Genomic DNA, 22,293 nt, shown 5'->3' on the forward strand with positions numbered 1-22,293 from the left:
ACTGAACTAGAGGTACTTATTTGAAATCGAGGTGGAGTTGAAAATATGAATTTGAAGCTGGCAAGAGACTTGGTGGATATTTCAGGATGATCAGCTTCAGTCAGGAAGCCAAAGTCCTAAAAGTAGATGAAGTTCTGAAAGGTGCAGAAGGGATCACCTGCAGAGATCCATGATTGAGTTAAAAGATAAATGTTAGTTGTGGTCAGCGCCAAGATGCTTGAGATTTTTCTGTGTGTGGTTATGGTTTAGTGCAAAGTTCAGAGACTTAATATTTAACAGTGAGTGGCTGTTGGGTACTCCTAACTTCTATGTGCTGCTTATGTGGAATTGTAGACACAGCCTAATCATTAAAGAGTCCCAACACAGAGAGAAGAAAGTATGATGATAGGTGACAGGGACAGCTGAATTCAGAAGACCTCAGCTGAGTCTTCAAAGTAACAGTGTTTGGAAGCATTTATCTGTAATAGAGTGGTTACCATGCTCACCTCATGCATATAAAATTTTTCGATTGGACAACCAGTGGAAACACTTCCTAAGACCGTATTCCTTTTCCCACCATCACTCTGCCTTACCTTTCATCTTTTTAGGACATTTTCATTCACATAAAACCACTGAAGTTTGTACAATGTCCATTGGGAATGAACACTTGAACATAAAGGAGACAGAGCCATATAGCTGGGCTAGGATAAAACCAGGTCTATGTCAAAAGGACCAAAGAGGAACTGTCCACTTGAAGATTCCAGGTAGGTGGGATTTAATGGGACCTTGAGGGAGGAGGCTCTGTTTGAAAGAATAACTTAGGCAGGGAAAGAAGTAGTATTCCACCTAGAGTGAAGACTCTTTAAGCAAAAACACAATCAATACGAAAAAGTGAAGTCCAGGTTTGTTTTAAAATTGTTTTATAGAGTAACAACCTTTCATCACTTAATATTTTAAAATACGTAACTCTTCTAGATCTATGTGATATCACTGTAGTAGATTGAATTCCATTTTAAGGGGTCCTTTAAAATATCAGTCTTTTGACACATTTACTTTCCCACATGGTCATCAAAGGAGCAATCAGTCTGTTGGACCATTACAGTGAGAAGCAAGAAATTCCAAGAGGTAAACCATTGCTTGTGGAATTCTAGACACATTATTAAGGATGGAGGAGTGAGCATTTGTAGAATCTGAGAAATAATATGAATATATATCTCAGAATGACGAAAGAGCTAGAGCAGATCAAACAGAAAAACCTTAGTCTTCAGAGCTTGATATATTTTTATGAACTTTTATGTAAAAATATATTTAGAAAATAGTCTAACACTTCAGATCTCAAGATGCTTCCTTCACTAGTCTTCAGTCTCTTGTCATATATTTTACATATGTCATTAACCATTCTTCTAAGATGACATCATAATCTTCTTTTCAAAATTCTCAGTGATGTCATCATAGGGTCCAGAATCAGGCAAAACAGAGGAACAGCTAATACAATACTCAATTTAGAGTTTAAATTAGATTTTTTTAGCACTTTAAAAAAAAGCCCACAAAAACCAAAACTCTTTTTTGTGATTTGGGTGACGTTTTCTTTATTTTTCCTTACTTTCCTTTCTAATTGGTCTAGGGACAAAGATACAAAGGAAACTTCAGGTTTACTATCAGGAGGTATAGAAAGTAGTTAGGAAGATTGAAAAGTAAAGAATTTAAACTTGCCACTTCTATTCATGGGTCATTAAATCTTCAGTGCAGTATCTATTACTTCTCAAAGCTAATTGATACAAACTTCTGCACATTGTTTTGTTGTTGTTGTTGTTAGGTGCCCTAGAGTTAGTTCAACTCATAGCAACGAATTACTTCCTGGTCCTGTGCCCTCTATTAGCCATTCAATGATCCATTCTAAAAAATCATTGAGTGCCAACTCTATTTCAGATATGTTGAGAAGTCTGAGGTTGTAAACACTATTAAATCTCGCAATAATCACGCAAATTCAAGAGAATCTGAAAGGCTCTCTTTGTAAAGTTGCTGAATTTCTCATTACTAGATTTCAGAGTATGAGAAAGGAACAAACCTCACTTTACTCGTCTATCCACCGCTAATCTCATGTTAGGACAAATATTCTGAGTTCTAAAGTTATTCTTGGCATATGTATTGGGAGTGCTTTTCCTGATACAGTGAAACCGATGAGAGTCGGAACTCAATGGAACTGTCTTGTTTTTCCAAGTCTCGCGATTTGCCGCCTTTGACAAGGTGCAGTCCTGCCACTTTTCTATCGCTAGTTTTTAGTGGAACATGTTTGAGTTTTCCTTCTCTGACAGGTTTCCCGCCTTACACAGGTTCAGGCTGTCGCAGGTTCTGTTCTCTACAATTCACCCTAGCTTTCGGAAGCAAAGCTCATGTCCTGAGTATTAGAAATTCCATCAGGTATAAATTCGAGGTTGTCTCCTGTTCAACCAGTGATATACACAAGAAGATATTATCACTAGTGACGTTACAAAACACGAGGAAAGCCGAAAGGCAGGCCCCGCTGGGATTTGAACCCAGGATCTCCTGTTTACTAGACAGGCGCTTTAACCAACTAAGCCACGGAGCCAACTGAGCAGTAAGCTGGAGTTAGTTACTATTTGTACATGATTTTATAGTTCTATTATTAACTTCGAGTACTTGATTTGCCATGGCGGGGGGAGGGGGAAGAATAAACACCGGGGTCTCCATCAAACCCAAACAAGAACATTCTCTTGGGTTCATGAATACAGGATCTACATTGATAGGAACGTCTACCCTTGGGAAATTGTTCCAACCTCAAGGACTTCAAAAGAGTCACCAGACTATAAATCCTTGATTTTGTCCACTATGCTTAGCAATGATTGGCCTCAGAGTAAGCTCTCTCTCTTTTTTTTTTTTTTTTTGTTCATTCAGTGTGAGTGAGTGATATCAGGGGAATGCCTTGGATTCTATCCAAATCCCGCTTTCACTTTCTGTAGCATCGCAAGAGTCAGCAGTTACTCTGTGGTGTAAAAGAAAATATTTTTTAGGCACTGGAAACCTGAAAAAGGTCGCCTAGTAGAGCAACTGGAGAGGGCTAGCTGTTACATTTCCTGAACTTTTCATAGAGTTATATTGACGCTATTTCTCACTTTCCAAGTCCATAATATGGGAATAAGTTGTCTATTCATAATGTGTGTTGAAGTAATGAATATTGTTGTGATGTCTAACTGAGACTGTTTTCCCAGAAGAAGCAGGGTTCATTCAGGTCGAATGTGGAACTCCTTTCTTTTTCTTTTCCCGGTGCTGGAGAAGGGTGGAAATTTTCTCTTCTGAAAGTAAATTTCAACAGAAAGCTGGTGTTAGGGCATAGTTTACAGTTTGAAGGGAAAAACGGCATTTGTGTACTGGCCGGTTAGCTCAGTTGGTTAGAGCATGGTGCTAATAACGCCAAGGTCGCGGGTTCGATCCCCGTACGGGCCACTTTGTGTTTTCTTCTCCCCACCTCCTTTGGTTGCCCAAGCCCAGCTATAGATCTGAAATCACCAACGCCTTCATGGACTATCTAACCATTTGTTCCATTAAATTCCTTCAATCCTCGGAGATACCTCACATTAAACCTTTTCAACTCACCCAGTGACCTAGTGGTAGTTGCTTTACCTTTTAAAACTAACAACATGTAAACACTGAAATGGAAATTTTATCGAAGAATATTAGATGGAATGGGAGTCAGGGATGATGAAAATCAGTGTCTCTCCTTGTTGCTTTCTCAGGGTCCAGGACACTGGCCTTGTGACCAACAACTATCCTTCAGGTTTCCTCTCTTTTACAGCCACTTGGTTTTGTTTTATTGTTGTTGTTGTTGTTATTGTCCTTTTAAGATGAACACAAGCATATATCCTCCCTCTAGAGCTTATCAAAGAGCTCTGGTGGCGTAGTGCCTGAGGCATTTGACTACTAACAAGAAGGCAAAGATGAAGCAATCTACTTCCGTAGTGATACAGCCCTGGAAACCCAAGAAGGGGTCCCTATGAGTAGCTATGAGTCGGATCCTACTCCACCGCAGTGAGTTTGCCTTTTTTTTTTTTTTTTTGGTTTAGAGTTTATCATGTTTTAATGGAATTTGTGCGTACATATTAACATCATATCTAACATTGAACATAATAACATCTACTATCTATTCAAAGGAGCCCTAGTGGTTAAATGCTTAATTGCTAACTGAACTCAAATCCGCCAGCAGCTCCAACTGAGAAAGATGTGACAGTCTGCTTCCATAAAGATTTACAGCCTTGGAAACCCTAACCGTGTCCTATAGGGTTGCTATGAGTCAGAATTGACCTGATGACAACAGATTTGGTTTTCCATTTATTCACTCATTCAACACACTTTTTCCAGCAGGCTATGAGCCAGTCACTATTTTTGAAGCAAAGGAGGCAGTACTAAACAGAATATATTTGTTTTAGGAGTCCATGAATATAATTCACGAATTACCAAAGAGGGTCCATAGCACAAAAAAGTTAACAACTTCTCTCCTAAAGCAAAACTTACTAAAACTGTTCCGCTCCACAACACATATAGCCCTTATAATAATCACACAGGGTAAAAACTGAATAATGAACAGAGTGTGAAGGACACAGGAGGCAGGGAAGGCCAAGGTCAAAATCTTACTGATTCAGTTGAATTCAGACCCAGTTTATTACTTACATAGATAGTGACAGAAATAGTAACTAAAGATGCCAGCTCCCTAGGTCTTTGCCCCACACACTAAAAAACAATGATATCAAAACAAAAAGGCTCATGACTACAGCAAAAATTATGGGTTATCCTACTGCTGAGGAGCCAATTTTAGATTGCAGCTAGGCACTGTGTGTGTGTGTGTGTATAAGCTCTGGTAGCATAGTGCCTAAGGCACTTCACTGCTAACCAGAAGGCTCCTCAGAAGGAAGATAGGACAATCTACTTCCGTAGTGATACTGCCTCAGAAACCCAAGGAGGGGTTGCTATGAATCGGGTCTGACTGGACAGCAGATAACAAGAGCAACAACAAATATATATATATATATAAACTAAACTCTGAGCAAATGCAAGGAATAAAATTTCATCCCTCATCAGAACCTGGGAGGTCATTGAGAAATTCTCATGACAGCTTTCCAAAGGAGATTGGGAGGTGAATGGGAGATGGTCTTGTGCTAGCTCCCCACAACCTTCCCTCCCTCCCACCCTCTCATGTCCCAGGAAGATCACAAGGCATTCTACCAAGACTCAGATTCAAGCCACTTGATTCAGATTCAGGCCTGCATGGCCTATGGGGATACTTGCAAGTTCTTCAGGGTGCCATGGTATAACCATTTCCCTATAATTACTTACACAGTGGCAAGGAAACCCATACCACCTACCCAGTATTTCTGGATTAAATATCATGTAACAACCAGGTATATTATGTGACCATGGAATAAATAGAAGAGAGCTTTTTTTAAAAAAGTACTCAATTCAACACACCTGGAAAGTGTTTAGAAAGGTATCATATCCACTAACATCATGCCCCCCCCCCAAAAAAAAAGAGAAAAAGAGAAGAAGAAAGCCTCTTCTCCCCACTGACTCCCTCAAATAAATAGAAGAGTTGGAAAATGTGGCGGAGGAAAAACCCCCAAGGTATATATGCCAGAGATAAGACTATGAGGGACTATAAGGGCCAAATTTGGAAATCTTTTGAGCCACTGAGAAGAATCCCAAAAAGAAACAGAGGGGAGGAAATGATCAAATCCCACCACCCACCCATCCACTGCTTTCGAGTGGATTCCAATTCTTAGTGACCCCATAGAACAGAGCACAACTGCCTTACAGGGTTTCTTAGGCTGTAAATCTTTATGGAAGCTGACTGCCTCATCTTTGTCCTACAGAGCTGCTAGAGGGTGGAACCACCAAACTTTGGGTAACCAGATGAGTATTTTAACCACTGGACCTTCAGGGCTCTAAATGATCAATTAAATAATAGAAAATATTTTAAGCTGACCAAGTGATCCAGTAATCCCATTCCTAGGGATTTGCCCAATTGAGTTGAAAACTTATGCTTATACAAAAACCTGTATGAAAATGTTTATAGCAGCTTTACTCATAACTGCCAAAAAATTGGAAGCAACCAAGGTATCCTTCAAATAGGTGAACAGATAAACAAACCGTGGTACATGTGTACCGTGGACTACTATTTAGCAATGAAAATAAATGACTTATCAAGCCACAAAAAGACATGAAGGAACCGTAAGATCCTATTGCTAAGTGAAAGAAGTTAGTCTGAAAAAGTTATATACTGTATGTATGTACCCCAGTTCATCCATTCACATATTTGATCATATGGTCAGCTTATGTTCAGCTTTGAAAGAAATTAGCAAACTGACAAAGTGGTTGTACCATTTTTCATTCCCACCAATAATAAATGAGAGTTCCTGTTAAACATGATATATGTCATAATCTACTTATAGAATATATAAAACAATTGGAGAAATTGGATGAATGACTGGATACTTGATATTATTATTTGTTGTTGTTGTTAGGTGCCTTTGAGTCTTTTTCGACTCATAATGACCTCATGTACAACAGAACGAAACACTGCCGGGTCCTGTGTCAGCCCCCCTCCCCCATCTTTGCTATACCAGAGCCCATCCTTGCTGTTACTATTTTTAGATGTGATGTTATTGTGATAATACTTTTAAAGTGTCCTTATCTTTTAGAGATACCTACTTAAATATTAGTGTTGTGGCAAGTCATATTGAAGTCTGAAGCAAAAGGAAAAATCAGTGATACTGATCCTGTCTTTATTTAAAATGTGAATTTGCTCGTCATGGTTTTTTTTTGCATTATTATTTTTAAAATATTGCATTAAAATATTATCTAGATCATTAAGCTTTTTGACAGTTCCCTAAATTTTGTGCTCGAAGCTGATACCTCACTCTCTTCAATCTAGTGCCGCATGTGTTAAGTTTATGGATGGTATGGTATAAGATTTGCTTCAAACAATAGAGAGGAAAGGGTGGGAGTGGTTTACAGATTAATAAAATTGGTCGTTAAGTTGAAAGTGCGAAATATGGACGTTGGATTCATTATATTATTCTGTCTACCTTTGTATATGTACTTCTGAAGTTTTTCCATACGTTTTCTCTGGCAAACTTGAACCCTACCCGGCCCATTTCGGTGAAAGCACAAGGTACTTTGAGGGCCAGAACTAACCACAGAGACGTAGAAACCTCCGAGATTCCTAGAGTGAACACGGAAATGACGCAAGAGTAGGGGACCCATTTTTTTGCGCCCCGGAAAGCCTTAGTATTTGCTGTATTGTATTTCTGGGAGTGGGCCTCTGCGATTTGGGGCACCCACACGCCAGGTTCTGGTTCCCCCTCAGGGCCGCCAGGTGCTTTGAGGCCTATCGAGAAGGGCTGGGCTTGGCAACCTGCAGCCTGACAAAGGTAGGACTTGAAATGTGGAGAAACTTAGGTCTGAGGCGGAAGTTGGCCCCCATGGCCCACGTTATTGCTCAGAAGAAGCAGATTGCAAAAATCCGGGGGTGACTGGCGGAGATGAAGGCAAGCAAGCGCTGGTGCTTCGCTTCCGCGCCCCAGCACAACCTACAGGGCTTCAAGTAGGAACCCGACGATTTTGCAGAGACTCTTGTGACCCAGAAGCAGACGGCGATGACCTGGATACTACCCAACATATAAGGTACATTGAGAGGCACCCTGGCCTTGTGTACGGTAATATGTCACTACTTAGGGATGTGATTGCGAGGGATGCACAAGTGCAGGGAGGAATTGTTCTTGGGCGACAGGTGTTGGGAAGTTTACCTGCCTTGGATAACAAAATATAGAAGGCAGAAACGGCGAGTTGAGTGCATCGTTCGATGATTCTGCGCATCAGGTGAATTTGGAATGTGTAATGTTAGGGTGGGGGTGGGGATGTTTGTCATCAGATAATAGCAGTGCATCTCAGCAGCCTGGCTCTAACTTTCGGACCACCTGGAGAGGTTTTAAGTACCTAGATAATGCTAATGTGCAGCCGATAGTGATAGTCACTGGGCTTTATAGTCAGATCCAAGAGGTACCCCCCCCCAAAAAAAAAGAAAACCCAACCAACTGCCATCGAGTGGATTCCGACACATCGCGACCCTCATTGGGTTTCCGAGGCTGTAAATCTTTACGGAAGTAGATTGCCCGGTCTTGCTTCCGGGGACATTGCTCACCCTTTCTTGTATAACTGTGCCCTTGCGTGGGGGAAGAATAGAGCAGTGTTTAAATGTGAGGAGGGGGAGAAAGCTTTTGTCCAGTGTCAGGGAATCCCTGCTAATGAGGGAGCTTGTGAGCATGGCTAATTGAAAAGGTTTCTGACCAGAAATTTTACTTCTTTATACAAATACTAATTGGAAAAGTTTTTGACCATACATCTCACTTGACACCATATTTAAGGAAACCATTTACAGGAACATTAATATATGGTTTTCTGACAGCCCAAAATCAGTATACCAACTGCTGCTCTGTCATGATGGTTAAAGAGCAGAAGATCCAAGAGCTGAGAATATGAACTAAATCAGTGGATTTGCAAACTTCAAAAAATTTGTATTTTTCACCCAAGAACCTGATTTCCGAATGTGGTCATTTACCTTTTCCAAATTTTCTTAAGTCACAAATAGTTTAAGGTCAAAATAAGGTGACTGGTACCTTAAATCAATTGATTGTGAATCAGGACCCTTTAACTTAAGAAGGAAGCTGGAGCTTGAATTAGATATTAAAATACATAAATGCTTTAACATAAAAACTTGGTACAAAACTACGTGAAAGTGTGACAGTGTTAGGACAGAACCAAACTGAACATTTAAAGGTTGACTTTTCTTATTGTTTAAAAAAGTGTCTTTCCTTTCTTATAAATCACTTGTGCTCTGCACGTTGGCATATCCTCTTGGCTGGTTTATAAGTAGTATGCCTCTTTCTAAGGAGCTCTGGTGGTGTAGTGGTTAAGGCATTGGTTGTTAACCAAAAGGTCCGTGGTTTAAATCTGCTAGCCACTCCCAGAAGAAAAATAGGGTGGTCTGCTTTTGTAAAGATTTATGGCCTTGGAAACCCAGTGGGGGTTGCTATGAGTCAGAAGGAGCCTGGGAACTTGATGACATTCTTGAACTTGATGGCAATGAGTGACTATGGCTCTTTCTATCAAATTCAGAGTCATTTACTTTAGGGAGCAAACCTTTTAGCAAACATTAACTTTTTAAAGTTATTTTCCCCCAATTTTAACTGTTTGCCGCTTTTTGATATGTAAACTTTTTGTTTTAATATTGTAAATTTCAGAATTAATTCCCTAACCTGATATATATACTTCTCAGCTGATACTTTAAAATTAGTAATTTTGACCTAATGTTTTCAGAAACAAGATGAAATCTTAGATGATCCTGCAAATATTTTTGGACCTAAGCCTTGCTTCTTTTAATTAAATGAAAATGCTGTGTTGAGAAATGCAAATTCCTCAGTGTTTGGGTTATACTCCCAAATTAGGCAATCTTTGAAACACTCAAAAAAGAAATTAATCTAGTTACTGCCCTTCTTTTTAAACAGCCATCCAGTTTCCTTGGTCAGAGAACCCAAATTTCTGATTATGAATGCCAGGCCAGAATTCAGGACAGAGAAACTTAGTTCCTAAGTTAGTGCTCCTTACTTGCCTACTATATACAAATGAAACAGGAAGAAAATACACAAAGAAGACTTTATTTTATTTTTAAGAGGTATATGCAGTACTTGACAAGTCACATTAAAAAAAAAAAACAACAAACAAACCTATAGGACTGCTTACAAACAAGCAACAGCATTTATAACCAATTCAATATAAACTCACTCACTGCCATCTTGTTGATTCCAACTCATAGCGACCCCCTTTGGGTTTCCGAGGCAGTAAATCTTTACAGAAGTAGATTTTCCAGTCTTCCTTCCATGGAGTGGCTGGTGGATTTGAACTGCCAGCCCCTGGTTAGCAGTCAAATGCCTTAAGCACTATGCCATAGGAGACAGCAATTAAGAGTTTCCATGCTCTCGAATTTTATGGTTTCATGTGGTGGCTGGGATGGGGCTAAAGGGTGTAAACATCCTTTAGCTAAAATATTGAGACCCTGTCAAGTAAGGAAATGTGGGCTTGAGAGTTGTAGTTTTTATTCTTTAAGAATCCAGTGAAAACTATGGACTGATTCCTCAGAAAAATACACATACACTTGAAATTTTGCCTGAGTTTCTGGGCCTATTGGAACAAATGCTACAAATTATTTATCCAAAATGCCTTTCTCTTTGATTTCCTCCACTATCCTTCCCTTCCCTGACTTCCTTGTAGTTTGGGTGTCCTGTGACCCGAACCTACTGTTGGGATTTAAGTGAAAGTCACTGTGGGACTTCCGGAAAAGTTTTCTTAAAGGAGTCGACTTGGCTGGTATGCCCTCGTCAACTCTATCTTGTCTGTCTTTGCCTTTCTCTCTTCAGGTCTGGAATGCGGAGACGATTCCCAGAGGAACAGCAACTATTATGGGACCATAATGATGAAAGTCATGAACCAAAGAAGATTGAGCAGGAAGACAGAAGGAGCCTGGGAACCTGATGACATTCTTGAACAGTGGTATCAGCCCTGGAGGATTTACCTCTGGACTTCTTGTTAAATAAGTTCTATTAACTCCTTTTTATTTAACCAACTGGAGTAGAGTTTTCTGTTACAATGAATCTGATCCTATCTGATGATACTGGCTAATACACATTAACACCTGTTGTGTTTTCTTAAAGAAGTCGACTTGGCTGGTATGCCCTCATCAACTCTATCTTGTCTGTCTTTGCCTTTCTCTCTTCAGGTCTGGAATGCAAAGATGATTCTAATCATCTAACCTAATGCGGTCCAGTTCTAAGCACTTCATTTACTAACTCTTTTAATCCTCACAGCAACCTTATGAGATAGGCTAGTGGTTCTCAAAGTGTGGTTTCCAGGCCAGCAGCATCTCCATTACCTGGAAATTTATTAAAAATGTAAATTTGGGGGTCTACACCTAGACATACTGAATCAGAAGTTCTAGGGGGAGGGACCTAGCAGTCTGTGTTTTACGAAGCCCTTCAGGGGATTCTGATGGATGCTAAGCTTGCCAGTCACTGAGATAGGGCATTAATTATTACTATCCCTATTTTAAGGGATAAGGAGACTGAGCTGCTGTTAAGTCACTTGTCCAGTGTCATGCAGCTAGCAAGTTGACTCGTAAGTCTGTGTCTCTAACCCCTACATTATACCCCTAAAGTCTATCACATGTTCAGAATTCTTGCTCGACTGTAGTGGCTTTCAAAATTTGAAAGCATACTCCTATCAAAAATTATATACTTCCTTGCACACTTAAAGATGACATCTAAAAATTTCTAAAGAAAAAAATAAAAAAGATAGGGGATGGTTGAAAGTTATGCCCCTCAAGCCCCCTTTTTTTCCTTAATGGGAGAAGGGTTTTGGTGAAAGGAGGTTGGGAAACAGAATCACCACCTTGACTGTAGCAAGTTCTCAGGCATATCCATGGGGAGCTGAAGGTCTGGAAATAGGTTCCCTTCAAACTGTCTGTGCTTATGTATCATGAGTTTAAACAGTTGTAAAGAATGTGATTTCTAGTACACTGGAGAATATGACGTTTTAAAATGTACTTCATCATTCTACATGTATTTGGTAGAGTCTAAATATTATGCTGATTTAAATCTATTATCATCCATTTAAAAAATAAGCACACTTTTAACATTAAACTTTTTACATCCTTTACTTTTGTACTTGAACTCATAATTTCATTGCCCTACCCCCCCAGGCATGTGTTCTGTTGTAATAAAAACCAAACTCACTGCCGTCAAGTAGGATCTGACTCATAGTGACCCCTCCTTGGGTTTCCAAGGCTGTATCACAATAGAAGCAGATTGCCCAATCTTCCTTCCAAGGAGTGGCTGGTGGGTTTGAACCACCAGCCTTCTGCTTAGCAGTCACATACCTTAGGCACTATGTCACCAGAGCTCCTGTTCTGTTGTAATGTGGCTGTATTTTTTTTTTTATCTAAATGTACTTTTCTGCAACAAAAAAGTATAAACCTTGAACTTAATTTTTATAACATTTCTTGTGATTATATAGCTTTAAGCCAAAACCAAACGCATTGTCATCGAGTCGGATCCGACTCATAGCCACCCCTCCTTGGGTTTCCAAGGAGTAGAAGTAGATTGCCCAACCTTCCTTCCGAGGCGTGGCTGGTGGGTTTGAACCACTAGCCTTCTGGTTAGTAATCAGATGCCTTAGGCAGTACACCACCAGAGCTCCCTATATAGCTTTAAGAATTAAGAATTAATTTGTTTTCTGGATTTAGTTATTGGAATTTTTATTAGTATAAATCAGAATGATTATATTTTGATGACTTATTAGATACACAAAATGAAGTTGAATTACAAATACATCTCTTAATGATATAGATGGGGCTGAGAATTCTCTAATTAATTAATTTATCCATAGGTGAATATACCTTTTTGCTAGAATGAGACACAGTTCAGCATTAATTCTATTTTTTGTTTCATAATATGAAGAATTGTGCTTGCATAAATGAGTGAATAGGAATGAAAGAAGTTTTGAAACAGGAAAGTAATTCTAAATTTTTGAACTCCTATATTGTATGGCAGAATCACAGATGGTCTATCATAAAAACTTTGAAAAATGATCTATTGCTAACAATTAGATTAGTTAGGATTTCTTTTACTTTGTTAGAGCAAAGGTAATAATCAGAAACCACCTATTTTGCAAAAATATTTTTGTTACCCAATCATTTAAGTCATTCACTTTCTCACTGATACCAGCTCTTAGAGTTCTTTTTTGGTGTCTTGAGGTTTTGCATCTTAGGGTAGTGCGAAGGGTAAGATATGAGATGTACATTGTACTGAGGGATTTGGAATCATGTATGTATGGCCTCTTTTACTCTTTGCTGGTCTCACATCCCCCTGGAATTTCTCTTGTGTTTGTACTGAGTTACTTCCTTTTCATCCATAACTATGCTGGTCCACTTTTCATAGTGTAGCTTGGCCAGTTGTTCTTGCAGTTAGACTAAGGTGTTCATGGTGAGCTCTATACATTTATTTATACTGATAACATAATTCCAATGGCCTCTTGTAAAAGTGCTGTGTCAGTCCTGAAAGCTTAACTGGTTCTGTGGTAAAGGAGATCTGGCTGTGGGCAATTTTAATTTTGAATATTAAATTTATGTGTTATCATTTGAGCAATGGTGTAAATGATGGGCTCATTCATTCAATAAGTATTTACTGACAGTTGACTACGTTCTAGGAACTGGGGAAACAGACAAGGTCCCTGCATTCATGGAACTTAAGAGCTGGTAGTAGGAGACAGACAGAATATCTCTGGTAGATAAAAGCTATGAAGGAAAATCAGAGTAAGTGGACAGAGTGATGGAAGAGGGGGATGGAGCCCAATGATATCACTTGCACAAAGAACTGAATGTTAAATAATATATTACCTTTGCACAAAATTGCTAATGTGGTACGATGGTGTGAGGTATGGAACCCCCTTGCAGTAAACATGTTGATCTTTTGTTCTGGTTTCTGAGAGTCAGACCATACCTGAGGCCAAAGAGTCGGGACCACCTAGGGGCCTGATACTGCTCATGAGGTAAAAATCTACCATGGCCAAGTGGTAAAGCCAATAAAGGCCTTGGAAGATGGAGGCTCAGTGGTGCTTCCTGGGTGTTGGCAGGGAACATCTGTTCTTGGGAGGGTAAGCGTGTCCCATAAGAATCTCTGCACTGAGACCCCTCCTGGACCTCACCGTATGTGGGTTCTTTTTTCTGATGAAGATAACCCTTTCCCTGGAGTTTATGAGTCATTCCACAGATCATTGGACCTAAGGAACAGAGAAGGGACTGGTACCCACCGCCCTAGCCTCTGGTGTATAAGGATGATAGAGAAAGGGCTGCACTGGCAGTTGGAATCTGAACTGACCAGGGAAGGGAAGATGAGAATTCCACAGGATGCAGTTGGCATGTGGAGTGGGATTTATCCAGTATATGTTTGGCATCAGAGGTGAATGATCTTAGCCTCCCTGAACTGGCTTGATATTAGCAGTGAAGTTGGGATTCATTTGAGGAGTCTCCTGATATTACAGATGACAGTTAAAAGATAGCACATTTTCCCTGGCCTTGTATTTTGGGGATCCTGAATGTCATTTGTCTAGAGGAGAGAGAAGCTGGCAGAGGGCATGGCCTGTTACACAGTGTATCTTCTGACACCAACTCTAAATGACTTATCTGACACCAATTTCATATGTAGCTCTTCTGACCCTAACCACCTAGAGTGAGGTCAGGTCTCACAAGTTTTAGAGCCTAAGACTTCAGACACCAACTGCAAGTTCAAGGATTTTTAGGACACCAGCCATAAACTCAGGGGCCTCTTAGCCACTATAACTTCTGAGCTTGCTACAAATTTTGAAGTTCTCAATACCTCCTCAGGTTTAATAATCTACTAGAATGACTCAGAGAAGTCAGGAAAGTTTTAGTATAGTAAAAAGTGTACAAATCAGGACCACCATAAAGAAGAGATGCATAGGGCAAGGTCAGGAATGGTCCCACATGTAGCACTTCCATGTCCCTTAGGGCACATCACTCTTCTGGTGCATCAATGTCTGTCACCAATCAGGAAAGCTTACCTGAGCTTCAGTGTCCAGAGTGTTTATTGGGGTTTCAGTGAAATGCAGACATGACTGACTGAATCATTGCCTACATGGTTGAACTCTGTCTCCAGCAGCACCCCCTGCCCTCCCGTTGGGCTGATAATCACATGGGCCTTTCTGGCATGGCTAGTGCACACCCAAAAGAGTGACATCATTAGCATAATCTCTTAGATGTAGTTGGAAGCTCTCCATGAATAGCAAAGACACTCCAGTTACTCTGGAAATTCTAAGGGTTTAGCTGTTACCTCCCAGGAACTAAGGACAAAGACCAAATTCTTTGGCTACAGGAATTCTTCACCCCACAGCTATCCATCTGCCCACAAACCCAGGGGATCCAGAAGTCTCTGACATTCTAATATCAGTACACATTCCCCTCTTCCCACGCCATCCATCCTCAGGCTAGAAATGTGCCAATTGCTTGCCACTTCCTGCTCTCTCACTAAGTAATCCTGACATCTCTTAGTGCCTCTGGACTTTGTTCCTGAACATAAGGTTTCTTCCTACTTTTGGAACAGAAAAAGGCACAAAGGATGCCTTTGTGGTGAGTGCTGAAGAAATAACACATTTGCTTTGTTAGCAAGAGCAGATTAAACTGTAATAGTGGGGCCAGAAGGGTTTTTGCACTTTTATGATGTCACTAAGTGAGTCCACCAATCAGGAGGCAGGATAAACTACTTATATTCTCAGTCTCTTCTCCAACTGTTTCTTTAACTGAAATCTGGTTCTTCCATACCCCCTGTACCACTAGATCCTGAGGTAGTAAGTATTCTCCTTGTTCATTGCCTCTTCCAGATTGTTCTCTCCTCCCTCCTCCTTAAAAACGTATAGCTTTGAAACTTATATCCTCAGGCTTCACCGTCTCTTCCCCTAATAATTTATTTATTTATTTTTCTTCCTTTTGTTTTTGCTGTCATCTACAGACTGTTGGATAATTCCTCTCATTCCTTAAAGATTTACACTCCTGGGGGAGGAGACGGAACACTGCTAGACAGTTAGAGACAAGTAGTGATTTGGGTGAAGAGAAGGGCACTGTACCAAAAGTGAGTGAGCAACAGGGTGGCGCTGAGGAAGAGGAAGACAGAGAGGTACACGGGAGGTACAGACAATAAAGAAGAACCTCTTGCATGTACAATACTGTGTGTCAGTGATGACAAGCATTGATCTGTGAGTGGATAGATGAGGGGGGGAGGCTGAATGATCAAGAGTGTCTAGGCAGGGGGGAGTGTGCCCATGACCATGTATAGGGTTAGCACACTGTTTGTACTTGTGTATTTGTATGTGCTCTAATAATGTCTAGGTGTATAGTAGAGCTGACAAGGGGCAAGGTTGTGGTGGCTTCTTGGCCACAGTCAGCTACCCTGAAGGAGCGAGTAGTTGGACCTTTGGGCTCAGGACTATGGTCACAGGTGACATCAAGCTCAATTGGCATAATATACTACAAAAAAACATTGTTCAACATCCTGCTTTGGTGAGTAGCGACTGGGGTCTAAAAGCTTGCAAGCTGCCACCTAGATGCAACGAAGGGTCTCTTGTCCAGAGCAAAGGAGAATGAAGAAAAACAAAGAAGCATGGAAACAGTTTGTCTGAGGGCACTAGTAGACTATTCAATCCTCAGCCTATATGACCATGAGACCAGAACTAGATGGTGTCCCACCACCACTGTCAGGTACTCAGAGAGGGGTTGATGTAGGAGATCCTGGATAGAGTGGGAGAGTAATGTGGAGCAAAAGTCAAAATCATTAAAAATAAAGACCAGGTTTGCTGGTCTGATAGAGCCTGGTGAGACCCCTGAGACTATAGGCCCTGGTTACCCTTCAGGTCTGGAACTGAATTTACTCCTGTGGCTTCCAGCCAAACAATAGGCATATGGGATGAACATTTACATTAGGTAGATACAGTCCTTGGAGCAATCAATCATGGGAGAACAGAAGGATAGTGTTTGCACAGGGAGATAGCTCAGGGGGCAGGAGTGCATGGGAAGGAGAGACACAGAGAAGAGGTAACTAGGAGGAGGAAGTGGGAAGAAAGCTGTTATATTGTGGGGAATTGCAGTCAATGTCACGAAACAAAATGTTGATGAAATGCTGCATGGAAAATGAATTTGCTCTGTAAATTTTCACCCAAATCACAATAAAATATTTTTTAAAAAATACAGGGAGGGTATAAACCAATAAATTCTGTTATTTTTCTCTTGGGGAAAAAACTGAATCATTCTCTTCAACACTACTCCTGATTCCTGATGATTTTAGTATCCATGAAGACACTTTGCCATACTCTGGCCTTCCAATCCCTGAGCTTTTGCCCAGTATCTTGGTTTCTACTCTTTTTTTTGGTAACCTCATCATGTGGTGAACACTTAGACCAATGTTTTCCAACTTCCTTTACTTTAGCTCACAGTAATAAATACATTTTCCATCATGACTTCATACATGCATTTGTGTATATATATGTATTTATAATGGAATGTTTTATAGTCCACTACTTTGCTACTTAAAAGTGAAAACAAAGTGTCAAATATGTGTTTATTAATATTTTGATACATTTTAAAAATCCAAAATAAATAGAAAAGCAAAGATTACAAAGCTGGTTGTGAACTTCAGAATTGATTTCTCAATCCACTAATGTTTTTCTGCTCTAAGAGCTTGTTTTAAAAACTGCTTTATGCCTATCAGACTCACGCCATTATCTTTTCCTCAAGCATCTTACTCTCTGCCAGCCACCTCCTACCCTTCCAGCTCACTTCCTCTAGGACCTTAACTCCAACAATACTTTGAAAAAATACTTAAAAAATAAATGACCTTCCTCTGACCCCATATTTTCCTTCAGTTGCAGCCTCCTCTGTTTTTCTGAAAGCTCTTCTTCAAAGAGGTGTCTGTTCTCATTGTCTCTATATTTCTATCCATTCTTCCTTGATTCCTCATCGCCCTGGTCAAATTTGTTGTCCCTAGAAGGCCACGCAAACAACTTTTGTCAAGGTTGCAACGGTGTCATTGCTGAACCAGTCAATTTTCATTCCTTGTCTTATTTGTCCTTTCAGTAGCATTTGATGCAAGTGCTTCCTCTTTTCTTGAAGCATTTTCTTCTCTTGGCTTATGGAATGCCACTCTTACTTGGTTCTTTTCCTACTTAACTGGCTACTCCTTCCCAGTCCTCTTTTCTGGTGCTTCTCACCTTTGGACCTCTAGATATTAGGACCACTTCTCTTGGGTCACATTTATACCCTGCATGAACTCATTTATTCTTCTGATTTTAATTCCCATCAGTTTGTGATGTTTCTCAAATTTGAAGCTATCTCTAGCCCAGACCTTTTCCTTGATTGCTAGGCAAATCATTATTTACTTAACATATTCTTAAATTTAATTGGCATTACAAATGTAACATGTCTAAAATCAAATTGCTTCCTTTCCCTCCTCCTTTCAACTTGCTCCTCGTATGGTATTATACATTGTCAGTAATGAACAACTCAATCTTTACAGATCCAGAATCCAAAACATTGAGGCCATTCTCGATTCCTCTTTCTCTGATATCCGAGGTCTAATCCATCACCAAATCTATTGGCTCTACCAGCAAAGTAAATCCAGGATGTGAGATTAACCACTATTAAGAACATGAATCAAACTACCATCATCTCATACCACACCCACTCACAGCCACTCAGTCGATTCTGACTCATAAGACCCTATAGGACAAAGTAGAAGTGCCCCATAGGGTTTGCAAGGCTATAAATCTTTACAGAAGCAGAGTACCTCATCTTTCTTCCATGGAGCAGCTGGTGGATTTGACCCACTGACCTGGTCAGCAGCCGAATGCCTTAGCCACTGAACCACCAGAGCCCCTTCAGTCATCTTATACTGCATAATTATTGCAATAACTTATCACTGAGTTCCCTACTTAAACCCTTGTCCTTCTATAGCCTAATCCTACCACAGGAGCCCAGTAAATCTATAAAAATGTAACATGTCATTTCTCTGCTCAAACTCTCCAATGGCTTCTCAAAATGAAATTCCTTCCTAAAATTACCTACAAGTCATACATTATCAGGTTTCCAGTCACCTTTCTGACCTCTACTATCTCCTGCCTCTCTCAGTCCACTTCAGCTGTATATTGAACTTCCTTCCTCCTAGGACTTTGGACATGATTCTCCAGATACTTGTATAGCTTATTCTCTAAACTTACGTCTCTGCTCAAATGCCACATTATTAGATCTTTCCTGACCATCCTATATAAAATAATAACTTGCCACATCTCCCCCATGCCTGCCCCACCTCTCCATCCTGCTCAGTTATCCTACATTTGCCTATAGGTGCTACTCATAAGAATGCAAGTACTGTAAGATCAGGGACTTTTAACTACTGAATGCCCAGTGCTAAAGCTGAACCTAGCACATCATAGGCATGGTCAAGTATTTTCTGAATGAATGTTAGGGAGGAGAACAGGACTGAACCTCATGGGATAAGAGCAGAGAGAAGGGGGAGGGAGAAGGACGTGTGTGTATGTGGGGGGAGGTAACTGAATGGAATAACAGAGGAAAAGGTAAAAATACAATATATTAAAAAGAAGACAGGTAAAGCAGGAAGATAACAAAGAAGTAATGGGAGGAAATAGAAGCAAATAGTAGTGGGAACCATGTGATATGAGAATGGTATAGTGGCCTCACACCTCAAAACTCTCTTACCACTATGGGGAAGAAGTGGGAAGAGAGCGTTACATTGTGGGGAATTGCAGTCATTGTCATGAAACAATTGTGTATGAACTGCTGTATGAAAAATGAATTTGCTCTGTAAACTTTTACCCAAATCACAATAAAAATTTAAAAAAAAATGGGAAGAAAAAAAACCTCTCTTACCAATGGAATTGTATGGAGAAAGCTAAGGAACAATGGAGTTGTTTTTCTTATTCTTATTTTTCTATTCACTAAAAGTTACTCATTTTTGTATACAGAGCATTGTCTTGAGTATACGGATGATAAAAATTAGAAATCCTCAGGACATTTCATCTAGGTCAAAACATTTGTAGAGGAAAAAAATAAATACATGAAGTGGTACATGATTAAATATGACACGGGGCAGTCAGCCATCATCATACATGTTCACACAGGAACAGACCAGTTTAGACAGTGTGGTTGACTTCCAATCCAAGCTTGGGCCTTTAAGGACAGATTTACTCTGGCTGATAAGAAAAGGGAGGAACTAGGAGATGGGGAACAGCATGAGAAATAGCAAGGGGCTGTGTCAATCTGAAGATGTATCCATATGGCAACCATATTCTTTTTTGTAAAAAATGTTTCAGATGTTTAGGCACCTAGAACAATGTAGATACTATAGGCACATCACAGATGCCTAAGACATGTTTCTTTACTGAATGAATGAAGAATATTTGGATGGTGGGGAAGAAGATTTTGTCGTAAGTGCTTGGAGGATATTGGGGTTAAAAAGGAAGATTTAGAGATTATTAGGAATGTGGGATCATTGAATATATAGAGGGCTTGAGGAAACCTTCCTTCCTCTTTCCTTTCTTCTTAGGTGATGCCTCTCTATAGGTGGTGTAAGATGAAGAAATTGAACAGGGTCATGGTCCTCACCTTTAATTTACTGGCCACCGCTATGCTTTGGTGGGCTTTTCTCGTCTCTTCCTGGGTAGAAATAAAACTGCCTGGGAATCCCAATGTTTTTGTCAGTGCACTTTTCACCGAGTGTAGTGGTAAGAATATGTGTTGGATTCCCAAACAAAAGCCAAGTAAGTCCTGGTTTTAAAGGGAAGGGCTCTGTTATTCAGCCATAAAGACAAATGAAGTGCTGATACGTGCTGTAACATGGATAAACCTCATAAACATTCTAAGTGAAATAAGTCAGACACAAAAGGGCAAATATAGTATGATCCCACGTATGTGAAGTATCTAGAATAGGCAAATGCGTAGACACAGAGTTATTAGTGTGGCTCTTGGGCTGGGGGGAGGAGGAGATGGGGAGTTACTGCTAAAGAGGTACTAAGTTTCTGTTTAGCGTGATGAAAAACTTGGAACTAGATAGTGGTGATGGTTGCACAATGTGAATGTAATGTCACTGAATTGTATACTTAAAAATAGTTAAAATGCAAAACATTTTTGTTATATATATTTTACCACAATAATATTTTTTAAAAGGGGGAAAAGGCACTCTGGTGGCATAGTGCCTAAGCCATTTTACTGTTAACCGGAAGGTTGACAGTTCAAACCCACCAGCCACTCTGCAGAAGGAAGATTGGGCAATCTACTTCCAGAAAGACTTATCGCCTCAGAAACCCAAAAGAGGTTGCTATGAGTCAGAATTGACTCGAAGGCAGTGAGTTTGATTTTCAGTTTTTTTAGAAAGGGGGAAGGAAGGGCTCAATATCATTTCTAACCTGCCGCCTCAGTACTCATTCTCCCCATCTCCCTCACAATCACTCCTTTTCGTGAACGTCTGGAAGCATCTGCAACATGAATATTTGCTATGCTACCTTTAGAACTGGGGACTCTGAAAACCAAAAAAGAGTGCCCCCCCCCCAAAAAAGAAAGAACTTACCACTGTCTTTTTTGTCATTATTCCCTGCTCTAGCCTACTTCATACTGGGTGGAATTTTCATGGTCAGTAGCCTTCTCCTCGCACTCTGCTTGAACTTTTTGTTGCTGACCTTCCCTCCGTTATTCCCTGAGACCCAGAAACAGATCTTTTTCTGTGCTTTTATCTGCATCCTCACAGGTAAAGAGACGCAGGAATGAATTCTGAAGGTCTGGGCCTTGGGGTGAGAGTGGAACTTCATTAGCCTCTTGGAAAATTTTCAGGAGATGTAAGGAAAAAAAAAAAAAAAATCTAGGAGAGAAAATGTTCTCAAAGGAAAGAGAAGAAGAGAAAATGACAAAGAAGTAATTTTGGTTCACCTACCATCCTACTGGGAGCTCTGGTAGCACAGTGCCTAAGGCATTTAGTTGCTCTCCAGAAGGCTGGTGGTTCAAACCCACCAGCCACTCCTCGGAAGGAAGAGAGATTAGGCAATCCACTTCCATAGTCATACTGCCTCGGAAACCCAGGGAGGGATCACTATGAGTTGGATCCAATTCAACGGCAGTGAGTTTGGTTTTTGGTTTACCATACTACTAGAGTGTTACGATAAGCTAACCAGACTGTCTGCCTCTCCCTTTCTTTTTTGGGCTAACAGGTACTTTTGTGCTCCTCTCTTTACTGATGCACTATGTGCAAATTTTGGAAGTGACTCAAGAATCTACTCCAGCCAAAATCATTTTTAAGCTTCCTTATGCCATACTTTTATCCAGCTTTCTCTTATTTCTACTATCTGGTAAGTGATTATTGAATTCTATGAAGTTGAGGAAGAAGTGTTAACCTCCTGCTATGTATTTTAAGCTCATTTCTCTGGTCTTCCTTTTCTTTTTGTGGAATAGTCTCAAATGTAGGGAAATTACAGCAGTGGTCAATCATCTCACCTTCTCCTTTACTCTTTTGTTTCTGGGCATGAATATCCCCTATGACGGTCATCTATGACTTCTTCCTATTATCTTTTTATTTTCTAAATTTCCTTTCTTGATTTTCTCTTGCACTGCAGTTGTACAGTGTA

General features: G+C 40.2%; 1 protein-coding gene and 2 non-coding genes across 3 annotated transcripts in view; 2 read left to right on the top strand and 1 right to left on the bottom strand.

Moving 5' to 3' along the window:
- The window catches only part of LOC103210983, a 652,718-nt gene that overhangs the window by 537,553 nt on the left and 92,872 nt on the right, over nucleotides 1-22,293 (top strand). The window lies entirely within an intron of this gene.
- Nucleotides 2,496-2,569, bottom strand: TRNAT-AGU. Its single transcript has one exon. It is a non-coding gene; the product is annotated as a tRNA-Thr (tRNA).
- On the top strand, nucleotides 3,371-3,444 carry TRNAI-AAU. Its single transcript has one exon. It is a non-coding gene; the product is annotated as a tRNA-Ile (tRNA).

Source organism: Orycteropus afer, unplaced genomic scaffold (assembly GCF_000298275.1).
Source record: "Orycteropus afer afer isolate SDZICR_OR568_19922 unplaced genomic scaffold, OryAfe1.0 scaffold00684, whole genome shotgun sequence".
Lineage (NCBI taxonomy): Eukaryota > Metazoa > Chordata > Mammalia > Tubulidentata > Orycteropodidae > Orycteropus > Orycteropus afer.